Source organism: Nyctereutes procyonoides, unplaced genomic scaffold, assembly GCF_905146905.1.
Source record: "Nyctereutes procyonoides isolate TBG_1078 unplaced genomic scaffold, NYPRO_anot_genome, whole genome shotgun sequence".
Taxonomy (NCBI): domain Eukaryota; kingdom Metazoa; phylum Chordata; class Mammalia; order Carnivora; family Canidae; genus Nyctereutes; species Nyctereutes procyonoides.
In genome coordinates this window covers 8,062,495-8,080,767 of record NW_026575151.1, presented here as the reverse complement: position 1 = coordinate 8,080,767, position 18,273 = coordinate 8,062,495, and the positions used below count along the sequence as shown (strand labels likewise).

Below are 18,273 nucleotides of genomic sequence, written 5' to 3'. Positions count from 1 at the left end.
AAAAGGGGAGGAACACATCCTTCTATACAACATTCTAATTTAGCTGGCAATAATTTGAAAAAAACAAAATCAAATATATATATGTATAAATATTTACATGCACACATACATATCACTGGTATTTATATATTTATTTTTGTTTTTTTATAAACACTCTTAAAAATCATCAAATGCATCCCAAAACTTCTACTTCTGCCTCTTCATCAACCATTTAATATTGTTTGTATTAAATTTACAGTTTGTGTTTTAATCCCTTATATGATTGGTCAAACTGTACATTATATTAGAAGATGTGAGGGAAAAACTTTAATAGTTATATCCTAAAAAAAAAAAAGTCATACTCTCTGTGTCACAGTTACCCTTTATATAATTTTTTTCATCATTATTTTCAACTTCACACATCTTGTAGTTCTCTATACAGATTATTTCAGCTTCTAGTGCTGTACATATCTACATCTTCTGGATGCGACTGCCCGTGACCCATGAGCTTAGGGTCAAGATAAACCATGTAACATCTGAGATGGATTCTGATCTTCTCTTTGTTTCAGAGATTAGTTCAGTTGGCAAAGGCACTATTTCAGGCTGTGAGTTGTTTTTGCAGGTATTTCTATTTCAGCAGAATTCCCTAGCTTGGATTTTTCTTTAGATTTAGGAAAGGACTATTTTTTGTATGTTTGTCCACAATGATTTAACTGCTTCATAAATTTGCTCGCTTGTAGTGTATGTCTTTTTCCCAGTTACCTTTGCAATTATTACTGACTGAACTGTTTAGCAAACAGCTACTCTCAAAGTGGCCAGTCCCAGTGGATAAGCAATTTTCTTAAACCTAGAACCTTTTCTTGCCAAAACCAAGCCTATCAATCCTGAAACAGTAATCACTCCAACTTCTGGAAGAAAATCTCAAGGTGGATTCTTCAGATAGACATATGCATCTTTTCCAGATTGTACTGTATCCATTATCCCATTTTTCACAAACACATAAACACTCTTGCATCAGGGATCCCCGGGGGGCGCAGCGGTTTGGCGCCTGCTTTTGGCCCAGGGAGCGATCTTGGAGACCCGGGATCGAATCCCACGTCGGGCTCCCGGTGCATGGAGCCTGCTTCTCCCTCTGCCTGTGTCTCTGCCTCTCTCTCTCTCTCTTTCTGTGTGACTATCATAAATAAGTAAAAATTAAAAAAAAACACTCTTGCATCAGCCAATATAATGACCAGTTGTAGTGCAAATGGATGCAAAGCCCATTTGTAAATGACCAGGCTGTTCCTCAACATATTTAGATTGCAGAGGTGGTGCAGTTTATACGGGAAGCCGTTCTGGTTTTACTAGCTGCTTTTTGTATTCTTCTTCTTTAGCCGCATGCACAGTTATAGATGCACATATCAGACCTGCAGGTATGGTTATCAGCTTTCCCATCCTAACAGCTGCTATATCTGTGAACTTCTCTGTCTAGATTTTCATATGGTGAGCCTCATATGTGGAATTTAAGAAACAAAACAGAACATCATAGGGGAAAAATAAAATAAAATAAAATCAGAAAGGCAGACAAATTATAAGAGACTCTTAACTCTAGGGTTGCTAGAGGAGAGGTTAGGGTAGGGGGATAAGGTAACTGGATGATGGGCATTAAGGAGGGCATGTGATGTAATGAGCACTGGTGTTATATGCAACTAATAAGTCACTGCACTCTACCTCTGAAACTAATAATACACTATATGTTAATTAATTGAATGTAAATAAGATATTTTTTTAAATAATAAAAGTAAAAGGAATGCTTCAGATTTTTAAAACCAATTTTATTGAATTATCTTTATGGTACTAAAAAGTAAATATCATTATGGTCTCCAAAAGACAACTATGATAAAAATTTTCTGATGCAACAGCATCATCTGGGTCTATCCAAAACATACAATGTAATAAAATTTTTAGATTATGAGCATACTTGAATTTCCCTATGGTTGATATGATTCTTTAAGGTTGTTCCAATGTTTGTTTCTCCATCCACTGATTTGCTTGTTTTCCTTATTTTGAAAATGACAACTTTGTTGTCTCTAAACAATGTCATCCCAGAGCCCTAGGCAAACAGAGTAAGACAAATGTGCCAAACATATGTATGACAGGGGAATGATTTTCCCAGAAATGATAACCACATGAAAGTTCTCAGAATACCCTCCTGGGCTATGGGACTTTTTAGCCAAAGAAAATGCAAATTGTATGGGCTGAAGTGGGAATCATAAAAAAAGAAAAAGGATAAGGAAACTGGTTCAGTATTTTTGGAAAAGAGAATTGCTTCTTGACATACACAATATCTTCATTACTCTTAAAGAACAGTGCCTCTACTTCTAAAATGAATCAGTTGATCCATGGTATTTTCATGAAAAAAAGAAAATCACTATTGTTGGAACTAACAACACTTGGAGACATAAAGGGAGTAATAATTAAATTGTATTGGGGAGATCATTTATTGAATACCTGCTCTGCTGAGCACTAGACTAGGAATTGAGCACACTAAACTTAATAATATAAGGCTTTGCCCTCAGGAAGCTGAAGTTCTAAGCCAATTCAAACTTGATTAATTCACCAAAGAGCTAACTGGCTTTTGATGATTTGTTTCCAGTGAATTGACTTATGGTAAACTGACCTGCTTCTGAGAACTTCCAGTAATTTCCAATAACTAAGAATATCATAGTAGGAATAGATAATTAAATGATTTTAATTAAATGTGATAAAGTGTATGACAGAAGTTTTCACAAAATTACTTGATAGTTTAAAGAAGCAGCATCCAGAAAGCTTGCTGACTGAAGTGATAGCTAAGATAAGCCCTGAAGAAGGAAATAGCCAGGCAAGGCGAGGCATCTACAATAAAAGGATTAGAGAGAGGACAGGACGTGTTTGAGGAACTCTAAGGGACTAGACTTGTCGGCACAATGTCTGAAGTAGGATGTGAATGGTGAGACAGAAAGAAGGAGAGGTAAACAACAATCAGATCACAAACGGTCTCGTGTGCTCCACCCATACATTCATATTTTGTTTTTGACAAACCCGGACCTATCAATAGGATTGAAGTAAGATAAAATGGAAGAAAGGACATTTCTGCTTTTAGATTAGATCACATGGGGTTGGAGAGAAAAAAAGAGAGGCTTGGTTAGTGTCTGAACTACTGCAGGAATGTGATTGGATTGCTCAATGTCCTGGATAAACTGGACTAGAGAGATGAGAGGCAAGGGAGTGACCTAGGAGGAAACTGCAATAATCCTCCAAAAATCATAAGGCAGTGACAGAGGCCTGGAAGGACGAACAAAGGTGAGCGGTATTTTGGAGGTAGGATTAACATGATTTAGAGACTTGTTGGGAATGAGGGAGGAAGAAACTGTAGATGCCTCAGTGACCTCTAGCCTGGGAAACTGGGAGAGTGATGGTGGCATTATGACACAATGTCAAGCCTGCTGAATGTGGTATAGAGTTCATGGTGGACATGGGGAAAACTCTAAAACAGTTTTATTGTGTTAATGACCACATATTAGCCCAGTGTCTTCAATAGCTTAAAGATTTCTAATAGCTAAAACTTTATAATTTACTATGATGTGTCATTTAAAATGTTTTCTAGGGGAACCTGGGTGGTTCAATCACTTGAGTGTCTGACTCTTGAGTTCAACTCAGGTCATGATCTCAGAGTCATGAGTTTGAACCCCATGTTGGGCTCCATGCTGAATATGGAGTCTGCTTGAGATTTTTTGTCTCCCTCTCTGTCTCCCCCTCCCCCTCCTCTCTCAACCCCCCCTCCCTCCCTTTCTCTCAAAAAATAAAATAAAATAAAATAAAATTTTTTCTAAAATTTTACCCAAATATGCCATTGTTACATAAAATAAGGTGTATGAAAAATGGCCTTTGTACCACCCCCTTAGAGTTTCTATTTATTTTTACTTAGCAAATGGAAAAGACATTAATATTCACAAAATGCCTACTATGTGCAAGTACTGTTTTAGAGTATTTTTGCTTACATACTATGTCCTCTAATACTCACAAAATTTGAAGAAAGCGATATGCAGGAAAGCTCAGGAAACTTAGAGATAGTAATCTCTGACTACATCTGTAGCCTAAACATTAACTCTGTAATGGCTCTTTGTGTCCAAGGTCATACACTAGCAAATGCTCTTTATTTCTGAGTACAAGTGTAGGCCATCGAGTGATACTTTATACTTCAAGAGCACTTTGCTTTGTACATCTTTGGAAAGTAGTAATCCATTTGGTCTTCTGTGGTGTAAGTTAAAACTGTAATATATCTTTTGGACACTGGATGGCAATATTCTAAATAGACTGATGTCTACTTCCCTTGTTGGGGCCAGTGTTACATAGGGTTTACATAACAAAGCTTCATTTCTGAAATCCTATTTAGTCTCTGGCTCTCTGAGACTTGCATAGTGTTTTGCCAATAGAAAAATAGAAAAGGCCATTTGGCGAAACCTGCCAGTCTGTCCATCCAAACACCTGCAATAGGTCGATCGTATTATCCTTAAGGATGGAAACAATACGTGTAGTAAATTAACTCCAGAAGGCCAAGGGCTAAGTTTTCTTATAGAGAAATTAAGAATCTGAGCACATTCAAATAATTTCTGTTCCAGTACAAAATAGTTCTGCAGCATCCACATATGATCAGCATATTCTGAACTGGATGTGGTCTGGGTGTAAATATGTGTCACTGTCCCCCAAATTGGGAAATCTGTGGAATCTTTTAATATGTTGGTCTGTTTGGGAAATCATGACACCACATTAGGAATCTGAGGGGGAAGAAATGAGGAGAACAGTGTCAGCTGGCTGACATTTGGTATTAAGACAGAAGGGAAAGGATGGCATATGGAAATAAAAGAAGGGGATCTCTACCTCATAGATCTCTAGATGTAAAAGAACAAAAACTAAGATGTTCTCTTATTCAGAAGAGGGAATATAGAGTTATGTGTATTTTGATGGTTTTTGTTCCTTGGTTTCTTTTTGGAGATATTCAAGGATGCGACTTGCAGCCAGACTTGGACAATTCCAGAAAGTCCTGCAGCAGGTCTCTGAGCAGTTACATGGGCTAAACTCTAGGAAAGCACCTCACTTCCTCCAACTTTTCAGAGATAGACCTTTATAATAGATTAGAAATCAAAGCTAATAAATAAATTACTGAGGCCAGCCATGAGTCCTAAGCACGGATCTTGGCCATTTCCCTGGGCAGTGTCTCAGAATGGTAATAAGGAAAAGCAATATTAGGAATTACATTCAACTGAAAGCACCTAGTGAAGCTCAGCTCTCCAGACGGCTGTCAGAGCTGAGCTGGCTTCAGTACAGTTGTGTACTCGGGCCAGAGGGGATTATTCTCATCTGTAACAGCTTGCTCTGCTAAACCCTACTGCCATTCTCTTTATACTACTAGTGATATTTTGAAATACAGCGAAAAGAATTACACCTTAAAACAAACAAGAAAGCACCAGCAGCAGAAACGTGTTCCCCTGAGAAAAGTATAGAATAATTTTACACCATTTACATGTTGTCTTCTGCTTTACAGCATTATTTCTGGGTGAGTCAGCTGAGATTGCAGAAAATTATAGAGGATGCTGAAATATTAGAGCAAAATCAACTTACAGCTTCAAAGGAAAATATCAGAAAGCAATTATGTTTTATTGAAATCAATCCCTCTAATTTCTAAAACAGGGTGGAACTGAGGACAGCTATAACTTCTCTGAGTAGCTGACTGTCAGTTCCTAGGCAGATAGCAATGAAGAAAAAGATTATATTTGGAAATAACAGAGTATGCACTTTTTTGAGCAGTAGGGAAATAAAAAAATCATATATAATTGCATGTGTATTCCCATTTGCATTTTTATATATGTGGTTTCCAAGAAGCTTGAAAAGTATGCTATTTCCAGACTGTTTATTTTTGTAGAGAGGCAGTGATGAGGATATTTAGGTAGTTGTAGATGTTCAAATAGGTTACTATCTACAAATCTGGTAGATCCTAAATTTGGTCCAATATTAGCCATAATTGGGAAAAGTTTTTTGTGGGGGGGAAAGTTTTTTTAAAAAATACATATTCTGAGTTACATCTTAGTTCTAATGCATCACAATCCTCAGCCAGTGACACATTTACTGTCATTAAAAATTATGAGAGAGCCCCTTTTAGTTGGAATGCCATGGCCCAACAGGCAGGCCTTGGGGGCAAGCTCCTTTCAAGACAGCTCAGACCTAGCCACCATCCTAAATAACCCTTTATCTTCCCGAAATGACACCCTTTATTTCCCTGCCAATGGGCAGTTTGCCCAATGGTGGCCTTTTTTCTTCAACCTGTTAGCTTCCTACTTTCAGAATTTTCAAGGTAAGAAGAAATCACTAATCCCTATTGCAATGTAGACTCCCAACCACTGGGAAACATGCATTGAGGTCATACCTGATGCTTTCGTCAAAGCCCATGGCTACTTCAACACATAAATCTGCAGTCTAGTCAATTCCAGTACATGCCTGCCCAATCTCCCTAAGTGTTTCTTGATTTAGAGACTGTTATTTGGCCAAGAAAAGAAGCACCTTCTTCTCTCTGGGGAAAAAAAGCCAAAATATTTTCTACTTCTATAAATTTCCTTAGAAAATTGATCTTTCTAGGGATGCCTGGGTGGCTCAGTGGTTGAGCATCTGCCTTTGGCTCAGGGAGTGATCCTGGGTCCTGGGATCAAGTCCCACGTCAGGCTCTCTGCATGGAGCCTGCTTCTCCCTTTGACTGTGTCTCTGCCTCTCTCTCTGTGTTTCTCATGAATAAATAAATAAAATATTTTTTAAAAAAAGAAAACTTATGTTTCTAAATAATAATTTTCTCTTCTCTATGCTGGAGATAAATCCTGCTACTTGAGGAGACAAGTTCATTCACCACGCAAAAAGAGGACATAAATTTAATAATTCTCTTTAGAATATGGAAATACTTATCTATTATTGTTTTCAGCTTTCAGCTTAGCCAACATTCAGGATGTCATTTTTAATATCCTGTTCCACAGATATTTAAACTCAGTAAGCTAAGTTCAATAATAAAATGATTGTAATGGTTAATTTTATGTGTCAACTTTGACTAGCCCGCCATGGGGGTGCCCAGATATTTAGTTAAACATTATTTCTGATATGTCCATGAGAATGTTTCTGGATAAAATTGACATCAGAATCAGTAGAATGAGTAAAGCAGATTGGCCTTTCCTAATGTGTGTGGGTCTCATCCAGTGCACTGAAGGCATGATTAGAACAAAAATATTGGGTAAAAAAGAATTCTATCTCTCTGCATGACTACCTTCAAGCTGGGACCATGGGTCTTCTATTGTCCTCTGACTTAGAGTTGGATTGAAACTTACATCATTGGGTCCCCAGGTTCTTACACCTTTGGACTCAGATTGGAAGTATACCATTGACCCACCTGGGTCTCCATCTTGTCAGTTGCAGATCTTGGGACTTATCAACCACCATAATTGTTTGAGCTAATTCCTTATAATAGAGGGAGAGGGAGAAAGAGAGAGAGAGAGAGGAAGATACCTTGATTGGTTCTGTTTCTCTAAAGAACCCTAATACAGACATGTAATTATTTCTCATCATTTCCTGCTAGGTTGATTCTATGGGCCTGTTCTCTTGCTCACACCAATCCCTACACAAGACTCCATTAGGAGAAATGTACTGTATAGTTTTTCTCATCTCTGCTTATTCAAAATTGATCTCAACTACCTTGCACCAAATCAATTATGTTTTAAATTTGCCTACTATTCAGAGATTCTTCAGAGTGGTGTTAAAGCTTTGGTAGGTTGATATTGCTCATAGTGGAAGTATTTATACCACAAAATTGGCAAATGCTAAAAATCAGGGTTTGGGGGAGAGGAGATCCTGTTTTGCCAATACCATTTGGGGGTAAGAATAGAAAATTTAACTTAAAACTATCCCCACTCTAAAATCTGTGCACTGTAAGTATGAAGTTTACATAAAATGGATGTTAATAAAAAGAAAAATAGTAAAAAAAGAAAAAGTTAAAATAAGATAACTCTCCCTTTCCTTAACCCCAAGACTATAGCTAGCTTGAGACTTAGAAGCCTACAATGGGGGAGAGGAACAGAGGGACATGACCAGCTTCTTCTATACTCTCCTTTCTTGCTCTAATAATCGTCCTCTCCCACTTGGCACTGCTGTTTCTGATGTTTCTAAGGTTGGGCTTCAAAGAGGAGATGGTCAGGGATAAAGAACACAGATTTAGGTGCCTGATGCAATTGTAATCTGGCACTGGTTCCCACTGACTGTGCTGGCTGCACAGTTGCTATGCTCTTCTCCTGTGGGTTTTTTTTTTTTAAGATTTTATTTATTCATGAGAAACACAGAGAGAGAGGCAGAGACATAGGTAGAGGGAGAAGCAGGCTTCTTGCAGGGACCCTAATGTGGGACTTGATCCCAGACCTGGGATCACGCATTGAGCCAAAGTCAGATGCTCAACCACCCAGGACTCCCTTCTGTGGGTTTCTTTTGAGGTCAGAGTTTTTAGGCAGAAGAGCTTCAGCTGCTGGTCTCTGGATACTTCCCTGGCTGATTACTTAGGTCATTCCCTCAGGCTTTGGACTCAGAAGGTCATGTCTTCAATTGAGGTTTCATGGCTCTTCCAAGTAGTCCTCGTAGATGAGATCCTTTTAAGATGATTCCTGGTAGGATTTCTCCCACCCACCCACATTTGCCCTCAGTCCACTTCTTTTCCCTCAGAAAATAGGCACTTGCAGCCTGCTATCAGCTCTGCCTCTCAAGAGTCTATTGCCCTTGACTCTGCAAACGTGAGTCAGGATCCCTGTGCCCTCCAAACTCCAGATGACCCAAGTCAGAATCTCTCAGTAATTCTCACAAAGCATCTTTTCCCACTTTGGTTAATGTGAATACGAAGGATCCCCAAGTTCCTCTCCATGAGGAAAGGAATCCATAAGCAGAAAAACAATACTCCAAAAATGTTGTCCTCTCAAGTTTCTTTTTATAGCTTTGTTATGGATAATGAGTCAACAGTGGCCACACAAGCCTTAAGCTTCTGAATATATCGTATATAAACAGTCTCATGTCTTGCTTTACTATGAGGGGAGAGCTTGATACCTATTTTACTGTTCTAGGCTTTTGGAGCCTCAGCAGAAATTCTGAGATAACAAGTCATCTTTAACATCTTATTTTATGTGTATCTCTAAGTACATTTGAATTTATATATATAATATCCTGAGCAATACATATACATATTACAACTTAACCTTTGGAGAAAAGCATTTGGGGAGATGTGTGTGTTTTTACTATATAGTTTTCTGTAGTATGTAGTTTATTTTTGCAGTGTAGATGTATTAGCATAGTCTTAGAAAAAAAAAGATGTGCCCATTCAGATTTGAGAACCACTAACCTTTCAGTACCCATTATGTTATTTAAGCGACTTATTGCAATTTGTAATAGTTCTACTATTAGTGTCTATTTTTACTGTCTGCCTCTCTCTCTAGACTGTAATGTCCAAGGGCTGCTTGTATTTGTTACTAGTGTATCCCTGACACTAAGTAGTTAGTAGATGCTCTTTCTTAAAGCAAAAATTAGAAATAGAAAAACAGGAACTAATTGAAATGGTTACCTATTGTGGGTTGGTATGGGATAGATGGGAATTAGAACAATATTTTTCAATGTATATTTGTTTATATTGTCTAAAGTTACAATATAAATACATTTTGAGTTGTAAAAATGTCAGTGGGCATCTTCTGATCCTGTATGCTAATATGGAACCTTCTACATGAAGGCAGGAATATTGCTAGGCTAAAATTTTGCTTTCTTCTCAGAAGTTCCAGACCTTATCCCAACCTGACAATTGTCCTGCCTCCATGTAGAGAGCTCCATATTAGCTTGCACAATCAGAAAATGTCCACTAAAAACATTTTTACAATTCAAAAAGTATTGTCAAAGAATAGGTCACACACACACACACATTCCACATACACACAGCTGTCCTTCAAATTTCATATAATTTGAAGACACTCTTTGGGGTGCCTGGGTGGTGCAGTAGGGTAAGCATCCAACTTTTGATTTGACTCAGGTGATGATCTCAAAGTGCTGGGATTGTGCCCCACATCAAGCTCCATGCTCAGCAGGGAGTCTGTTTGAGATTCTCTTTCTCCCTTGTCTCTCCTACTAGTGATCTCTCTTTATCTCTCAAAAAAAATAAATAAAATCTTTTAAAAAGTAATGACATTCACTAACTAGAAATCTTTATGTACTATTCACCAAATGAACTGAGATTATTTTCTCAAAAACTCAGAATTTTAAATGGGTTCTAAGCTTCAGAAAACAAAACGTCTACTTTAGTTTAATATTAATAATATGATCCATATTACAAAATTTAGTCAAAGAAATTAACAAATAGAGTAAGCTGGAGAGTTGCATTTTATGAGTTTTTGTGGTTTAAAAACATGTGCCTATTTTCCAGCTTAAGTAAGATTCAAATAGGAGGAAGAGAAAGAAGCCCTTAAAGAATTTTCCGAAGGTTCTAGAAAGTTCAAATATTTCTTATAAGTTATAACATAAAACTCAATTAAAGAAAATTTTTCCCCAGGAAGACCTTTTTTCCTCACCCATTTTCTTATTCAATTATTTAATATCGTAATAAAGATAGCCTTTAACTCAGGAAGTGAAACAAGATAGAAAAGATGCGTAAAGGCTCTTGAGGTATAAATGACCTTGGGCACAAATCAAAAACATTAGAGCCATTATTATCATAGAAGAATGAAATGGGCTTCCTAATCAAATTTGTGAAGAAAAAGAAATAAACTTTCCACTGCCAAACAGATTCAGTATTATGAGATAAACTCACCATCTAATATGGGTGTAATGTGAATCATGGCCAATTACGTAACTTGAAAACTTACCATAAAGAGAGAGAGTAGAATCAGTGATCATTCATTTAAAAAAAAACCCTTAAGACAACAAAGAGGAACTTGTCCTCTCAATTCATTTAAAATGTTCAATATACATTACATTTTTTAATAATATCAAATATTTAAGCAGTCTAAATGGCAAATCCTTGAAGATTTCTGATCCACTTTCAAGCAAGCATCCTAGCTTCAAGATCTTTTTCCTATAGAATAGATGTGAGCAAAATTTAGTGGCATCCAAATAGCCCAAGGTATGATCCTGTTCCCTAATTAGTAATGCATTCAAAATATATCTAGTAAGGGCAGCCTGGGTGGCTCAGTGGTTTAGTGCTACCTTCACCCTAGGTCATGATCCTGCAGACCTGGGATCGAGTCCCACATCAGGCACCCTGCATGGAGCCTGCTTCTCCCTCTGCCTATGTCTCTGCCTCTCTCTCTCTCTCTCTCTCTCTCTCTCTCTCTCTCTCTGTGTGTGTGTGTGTGTGTGTCTCATGAATAAATAAATGAAATATTTTTTAAAAAGATTTATTTAAAAAATATATCTAGTAAGTGCATATTACATACCCATCTCAATGGTGTGAAAGACATCTCCCATCTCTGTGGGCCTTACCAAATAGCAAGGAAATAGTTAATCAATATAACATAGTGTGGTAAGTACCTCAATGAGAGAGGTACAGTATTCTATGTAAAACATGGCAGAAGCAACTAAACATATTGTAGGAGCTGGGAGTATGGAAGGCAGCAGATTCCAAGAAAGTAATCTGAAAGCTCTTGTGTGTCTCTCTCTTCTTCCTCTTCCATCCATTTTCTTATCTATCTTTCTGTCTTTCCTCTTCATCTTACTCCAGATATCTTTCTTTTCCTTTTTCTTTTCTTGCCCCAACCTACTTAATACCAGTTCCTCTACTCTTTCTACAGTTGCATTGACATAGGATTTGAGCAATGCTCCTCTTCATAGCTAAAACTCACTTAATTCATATCCAAATTCGGTTTCTTAAAATAGTAGAGAGAGCTAAAGCCTTGGGGAGTGAGTGAGCATTGAACTCCCAGTCAGGTGAGCTGGGCACTAATCCTGATTTTGCCAAGTAATAATAGCCGTGTGAGTCAGAACAAACAACCTCTCAGAATCCCAGAGTCTTCATCTTCATAATGAATCCACCTTACAGGTATGTTGAAAAGGGAAATGTAGTGAAAATGATCGTAAGAGGCACAGGCAAACAAAAATAACATTATCATCAAAGGAACAAACCAAAAACATGTCTAATTTGACTCAATCAGGAAATGTTTTAGGAGTCTTTCTTTTGAAATACATCAAAAGCTATACCTTAATTGTGTCATCTACAAAATGAATTAAGTTGTATAGTTCAGATAACTGGACTATACTGTACAGAAGTTTGTTTTTTTAGTGAATTTTGTTGGTGAAATGTAAGTATCTGACCATGACTGATAGAGTTTGAAAAATTTTTATTAAAAGGCTATATATGGTCATTATATAACCTACTCTCTCTACTTATGTAGCTTTTTTCATGATAGGATGAAAGCTTCCTACCTTATGAATCCTGGAATCAATCTTAAACAAGGAATGGACTTACTGATTATTCAAAATATTCAGACATAGGTTTACATTATTATCCAAGTTTTTATTTTAAACATCTAAAGAACACTGAGCAGTTTATACTTTGTTTCTTATCACCTACAACTACAGAGTCCTCAAAACACCTAATCATTGCTCAAAGGGAAGAATATATCATTTGACTTATCATGGATTTATAATAGGCCTGAATCCAGGGCCTACAGTGATAATCCACTCTTTTCTCATAGTATTTCCAGACAGTGGGTCACCTTTTATCAGGAAGTTTTGGAAGAGTACTTTATATACATACTTTATAGAACAATTTTGTCCACTTTACTTTCTTATAAGATAATTTTTAAATCTCCCCTTCTTTGGGCAAGGCAATGTTTAACTCACGGCATTTCAAGGAAACTATCTACTTATCTTCTGGTTGTTGACTGATTCAGTCAATCTTTGAACAAATATTTATTGAGGAACTAGTATGCACCAGGTAACTTTCAAGGGTTATTCCATTTCACTGTCACCACAATTCTGTAATGTACATAATATCCTCCACTTTCAGTGTAAAGATGCCTGGACAGAGACAGACCAAACAAAATTCTATGAAAAACATACAAAGGCTTTCTATCATCGTGTCTTCATGGAATTAGTTTGCTCATTTAAGCAGACTGGGCAGTAAACGTCACAATCTGTTTTGAACAGTTTTTCAGTGATGCCCTCTTCACTGTAGAAAGGCACTTGGGAGTCACTGTGTCTCCACTAGGAGTGCTCAATTAGATTTCCACATCACACTGCCAATGCTGTTAGGACTCAGAAGAGGGCACAGGAATCAGCATCATCCTATCTAGAGAATTTGCCCGCTGCTGACAAAATTTGTCAAAAATTACTGTTGTCTGTTAAGACAACTTTAGATAGAGATCCCAGCTACTTCCAATGACCAAGGCAGACACATTTTCACCATAATAAACTAGTAGGCAGAATTTCTAGGTATGGCGGGAAATCTCTTTGGGTCTCCCTTCCTTGAGGAAAAGGCAAAAGTGCACCTCTTGCAATCAAATGCTCCTGCCTTTTGAGAAAGACATATCCCCTGTATGCAATAAAACCAACCTGCAAAAAGACACTGTAAAGAATTTAGTAGGCTGAATCAGAATTGGGGTGCTTATGGATTCATAAATTATCTGCCCTTCTGTTTCTCTGGCTCTCAAAAAGGATGTTGACAAGTATTTTACTCCTTGGTTTCCTGCTTTTTTAACTTATAAAATACAAGTTTCAATATTTCTCACCAAGTGACAAATGTAAAGTGTTTTGGAATTTTCAGAGGAACAGTGTTTTTGCAGACACTGCAGTTTGCCAAAAAAATCTGAAGTTGAAGTCTGAAAAAGTATGCGACTTTAATTAAATGACCAGGCAAGAAGTGTATCATTTCTACATCATGTGTAGGCATATAATTTTTTAATTTTACATTGCAATAGAATGCAATGTAAACTCTGCCCCTGAAACATTCATAATATTGCAATTTGGGGCCAGGATAAGACTTTTGTTTGGAGTGGGAATGAACTGAATCACTCATTCTCAGATAAAATGCACACAGTCGAGAGCTCCATGACTATCTGTGAGACAGATGGGAACTCCTGATGCATACCAGGCCGCTGTTCTTCAGCAAAGAAAACAAAAACCCAGGTGCAGAATGTATTGGAACACTGCAGATGGTCCTTCCAGGGTGTTCACTGTTTACAAGAAAAAGGAACGGAGCTCTCATCATTGAGTGACCACTCTTCCTGGGGATCTATTTCCCCCAGCTGGTCTCAAGTAGAATATCCCCCCAAAGGCCCAAGCAGCAGCTGTCATTGACCTCTGCCCCTTCAAAGAGAGAGGCTGGGTGGCCGCTTTCACCCTGTCAAGATGTGCTAATTATGTGAATGTTGAGAATCAGAGCCTACATACTAGAACAGTATTTCTATAGCGGGTGTGCCTCCCACACATCTTTCTCTTGCCCTTAAGTGTTTTAAAGGAAAACAGTTTCCATCTGTTTCTTTACCGATTACTGGCATCTTTTCCATCTAGTTGTATGTTATCAGCTCCCAGTTATGTCTGAAGTATGCCATTATTTGGGGAAGTAAAAAGTCAACCGTAGGAAGATGGATTTGGTAGGAGCGGGAGGGTCCTCTAGATAGCTCTCCTGTGCCAGGTGTATGTCCTTCATTTACAAGCATGGCTGCATCTGCTTCATCACATCATCACAATAACTCCTAGAGGAGAACACTCTTGTTCACACTGGGCAGACAAGTCAACTGAGACTAGGCGAGACTGATACAGTACTCTTGTACTGTACACACTCTCTAGTCTCTCCCTTCCCCATTTCATCTTTGGCACTACCTAGTCAGTCTTCCTAAGATGTAGTTCCAATTGTTTTTACTCCAGTGCTCCTCCCTTGAATAGTCAATCAAGTACAAACTCCTCTGTCTGCCTTTTAAGATGTAGCCTCAGCCTGACCTTCCAACTGTATTTTAAACTCCTTACCAAGGCAAATCTCTCCAGCTACATCCCGGGTTTCTGCCCTTCCTCCTACAATTAAGATATCTCTGATTCCTCTATCTTCCCCTTTATTCTTGCCTCCTTCCAGGGAGATCAGACCATATTTCACAGATCAGCACAAAGGTCATCTCTCTCAGGAAACCTTTTTCCTTGCTTTTATATGTGTTAAACCCATTATAACTTAGCATGTTAAACTTGTAGCTCATCAAAATCCACTAAAGATGATGCTGAACCATGTATGTTCACATTGAAAATCATACTAAAATTCAATATTATTATGATCTCCACAGAACATTGTATTATGCATCATGTAAGGAGAATTAGAGAAAATAGGTAAATTTTTAAAACTCTTTTCTGAGCTGTCTTGAAAGAGAGAGAGGCAAAGAGAAGAACATAGAGTCATATAAAAAAACAAACCACTAAGCATGGAGATAATAATATGAAATCGAGTTTCCAAGTAACAATATACGGTCATTCTGTTTTACCTAGAGGTGTTGACATCAAAAGTATTTAGATACATATATTCTTTAGAGATGGCTCAGATGAAAGAAAATTAATATTGCATCCCTACAAATGATAAGAACCTATTTATTATCTCATCTTACCACAAGCAGAGATGTACCAATAAATGTTTAACAATAGGCTCTGGAAAGAAAAGAGGCCTTGATCTGTAGTCTTTGGCAATTTCTTTAGTGTAAATATTTTCATTACTAATATTTCAATCCGAACTTACTAATGAAACATCTCTGACTATGGAACTAGAAGAGATGGGCACTTTGAGCTCTTCTGAGTTGGTTCAAGTCTCCTCCAGCACCCCACTCAACGAGCCAATTAGTATCTCTATTCAGCAGATGACAAAACTGAGTCAGAGGTTTTATAACCTGTGCAAGATCACATTGTAGACATATGGAAGACATATGCTTTTAGTCTGACATGTTACATTGCAAATCCTACTTTTCTCTGCTAGAGTACATTATCTGAATGATGTCAAGGGACTGAATTAAGGCCATTGAACGTAGTCACTCTTGAGTCCCCTGATGCTTCTACCAGGAGTAGGGAAGTAAACACAAGTGAATAGTCACATAGTAGACAGGTCTTCAATAAAATATGTCAATAAGGGAGACATATCTGGTAGCATCTAGTGATGATTCTCAGAAAGATAGAGAGAGAGAGATGAGCAGGAATAGAGCTGTTACCTCTCACATGATCTTCTCTCTACCTACCCAAGCCCTCACTTGTCACTGAAACCACTACTTCCCTTTAGCCCTTAACACAGCCACATAATTAGTTTCTCTTTGTAGTTTGTATTTTTTTTCTATATTTCTCTCTTATCCCTTCTTCCTTCAATCTTTCCTTCCTTTTACTTCCTCTCTGCCTTCCTATCCTTTCTTCCAGCCTTCCTTCCTTCTCATTTCTTTTTTCCCCCAACTACTATTTTATTATTGTTCTTTCATCATCAAGGCTCTGAAATAATACATGGTACCATTTGCCAATGTTGCACATCACACATAATTCATTCTGCATTGTCTAGAAAGTATTTGGGTCAAACAGGATATTAAAAAGTAGTCTCAAAATCAGAATCTGTTAATGGAGCAGGCAAAAGTGTGTTGTGAAGGTCAAATGGACTTACCCAGAGGCACATAAAACATTCCTATTAAAAGTTTGGAGTGAAAAGTTAATTTCCATGGTATCAAGCTGAATTTTGATTCTTCTCAGTACACACAAACCAAAGTTAAGTCCAAACACTGATGCATATAACTCTCAGATCCCATTATCTTGCAGAGAAAAGAATTATAATACTATAAGTCATGGACAAAGTATACTTCCTTTTATTCTCATCATGAACTTGTCCAATACACCATTTAACACTAAAATGAATTTCTAACTTAGCCTTCATAATAAAAAGGACCAATTCCCTGGTAGTTGGCAATGCACATCAAATGAAATACAAAACAACTCATGACAAAAAGAGGCATTCCAGTTCAATCAAATAGGGCTTTTAAAAAGTCACATACTCAGGAATCATTTTGCAGCCTGTTGCTGTTGTCTTAAATATTCCTAAGGGGAGAATTAGCCTCCTCTCCCACCCACCAGCACCCTTTTTTACATTTCCCATTTGTCAAGCCATTTGTCAGCACGCAGTGGTATCCAAAGTGCCTGGACTTTGTCAGATTCTCATCTGGAAAACACAGCAAAGCTGTCTAAAGTCACTCACACAGCCACCTCCTTACAATGAACAGAACCCAGCTGATGTGCAACCTGCCACTCCTGACCCACACTCGCAGCACAAAGCACTCTGAGTAGCTGTGACACATCTATCTAGAGGACCATTAAAAAAAAGTGCAGTAACGGAAGGGACAAGAAGCAGGACTCCAGACCTGGCTCTGAGTATCTCCAGGCCTCAGTTTCTTCATCTTTAACATCAGACAAGAGCCAGATGATTATACAGGTCGTTTCCAGCTGAAAAACTCTAGAATGTAAATAAAAGCATCACCAGGCTGGGGTTTACTTTTTTAGCTGCATAGATAAGATTGAAGAATCGAGACATATTTTTTTTATTTTAATCTGGGGGCTGTTTGCCCTAAACAGAAAGACAAAAAGTGTGGGGTATGGCTGTGTGCTTTGGAACTTTACTTGGTCATTTTGGAAATTCTGAAACAAAGGAATACATAATAAAAGATCTCAGAAAGGATGCTACCTATCCATGCATGAGAGAAGGAACTTGAGTTCCTTCTCCGATATCCATTTAGCACTCACTGTGGCTTAGGTGTTTAAATAGGTACATAGAAAAGATAGGGCCTCTGAAGGTGGCAGCATCTTGGTAAGGTCACTATCTTCTACAGTTTAGTCCTGAGAATTCACAGTCTGGAACATTTTGATAAATGTTTTGCTTCTCTTTGACAGGAATAGGTTCCAAGAGCTTGCCTCACATTGATGAAGTAATAGTAACTGCCACATGAGGACCATATTAGGTACTTTCCCTATAATATATCCCTTCTTACAAACTGAGGAACTGAAGTTCAGAAACATTGAGAAAATTGCTTCAAATTCCTAAGAGTTTAGAAGGAGATAGAGCTTGTGTCAAACTCTGATCTAACTGTAAAGTTATATTCCCCAGTATTCCAGCACACTGTGGGGCCTAGTCTAAAGACTACTGCATCAGAGAATTGCTTGGAGTGTCTATTAACAACATAGGTTCCTTGACTTCAGGCCAGATCTTCCAAATCTCTTTGTGTGTGTGTGTGTGTG

General features: G+C 37.8%; 1 pseudogene; it reads right to left on the bottom strand.

Moving 5' to 3' along the window:
• Positions 1-427: 427 nt before the first annotated feature.
• LOC129501763 (MICOS complex subunit MIC27-like) lies at positions 428-7,435 on the bottom strand (annotated as a pseudogene).
• Positions 7,436-18,273: the final 10,838 nt, after the last annotated feature.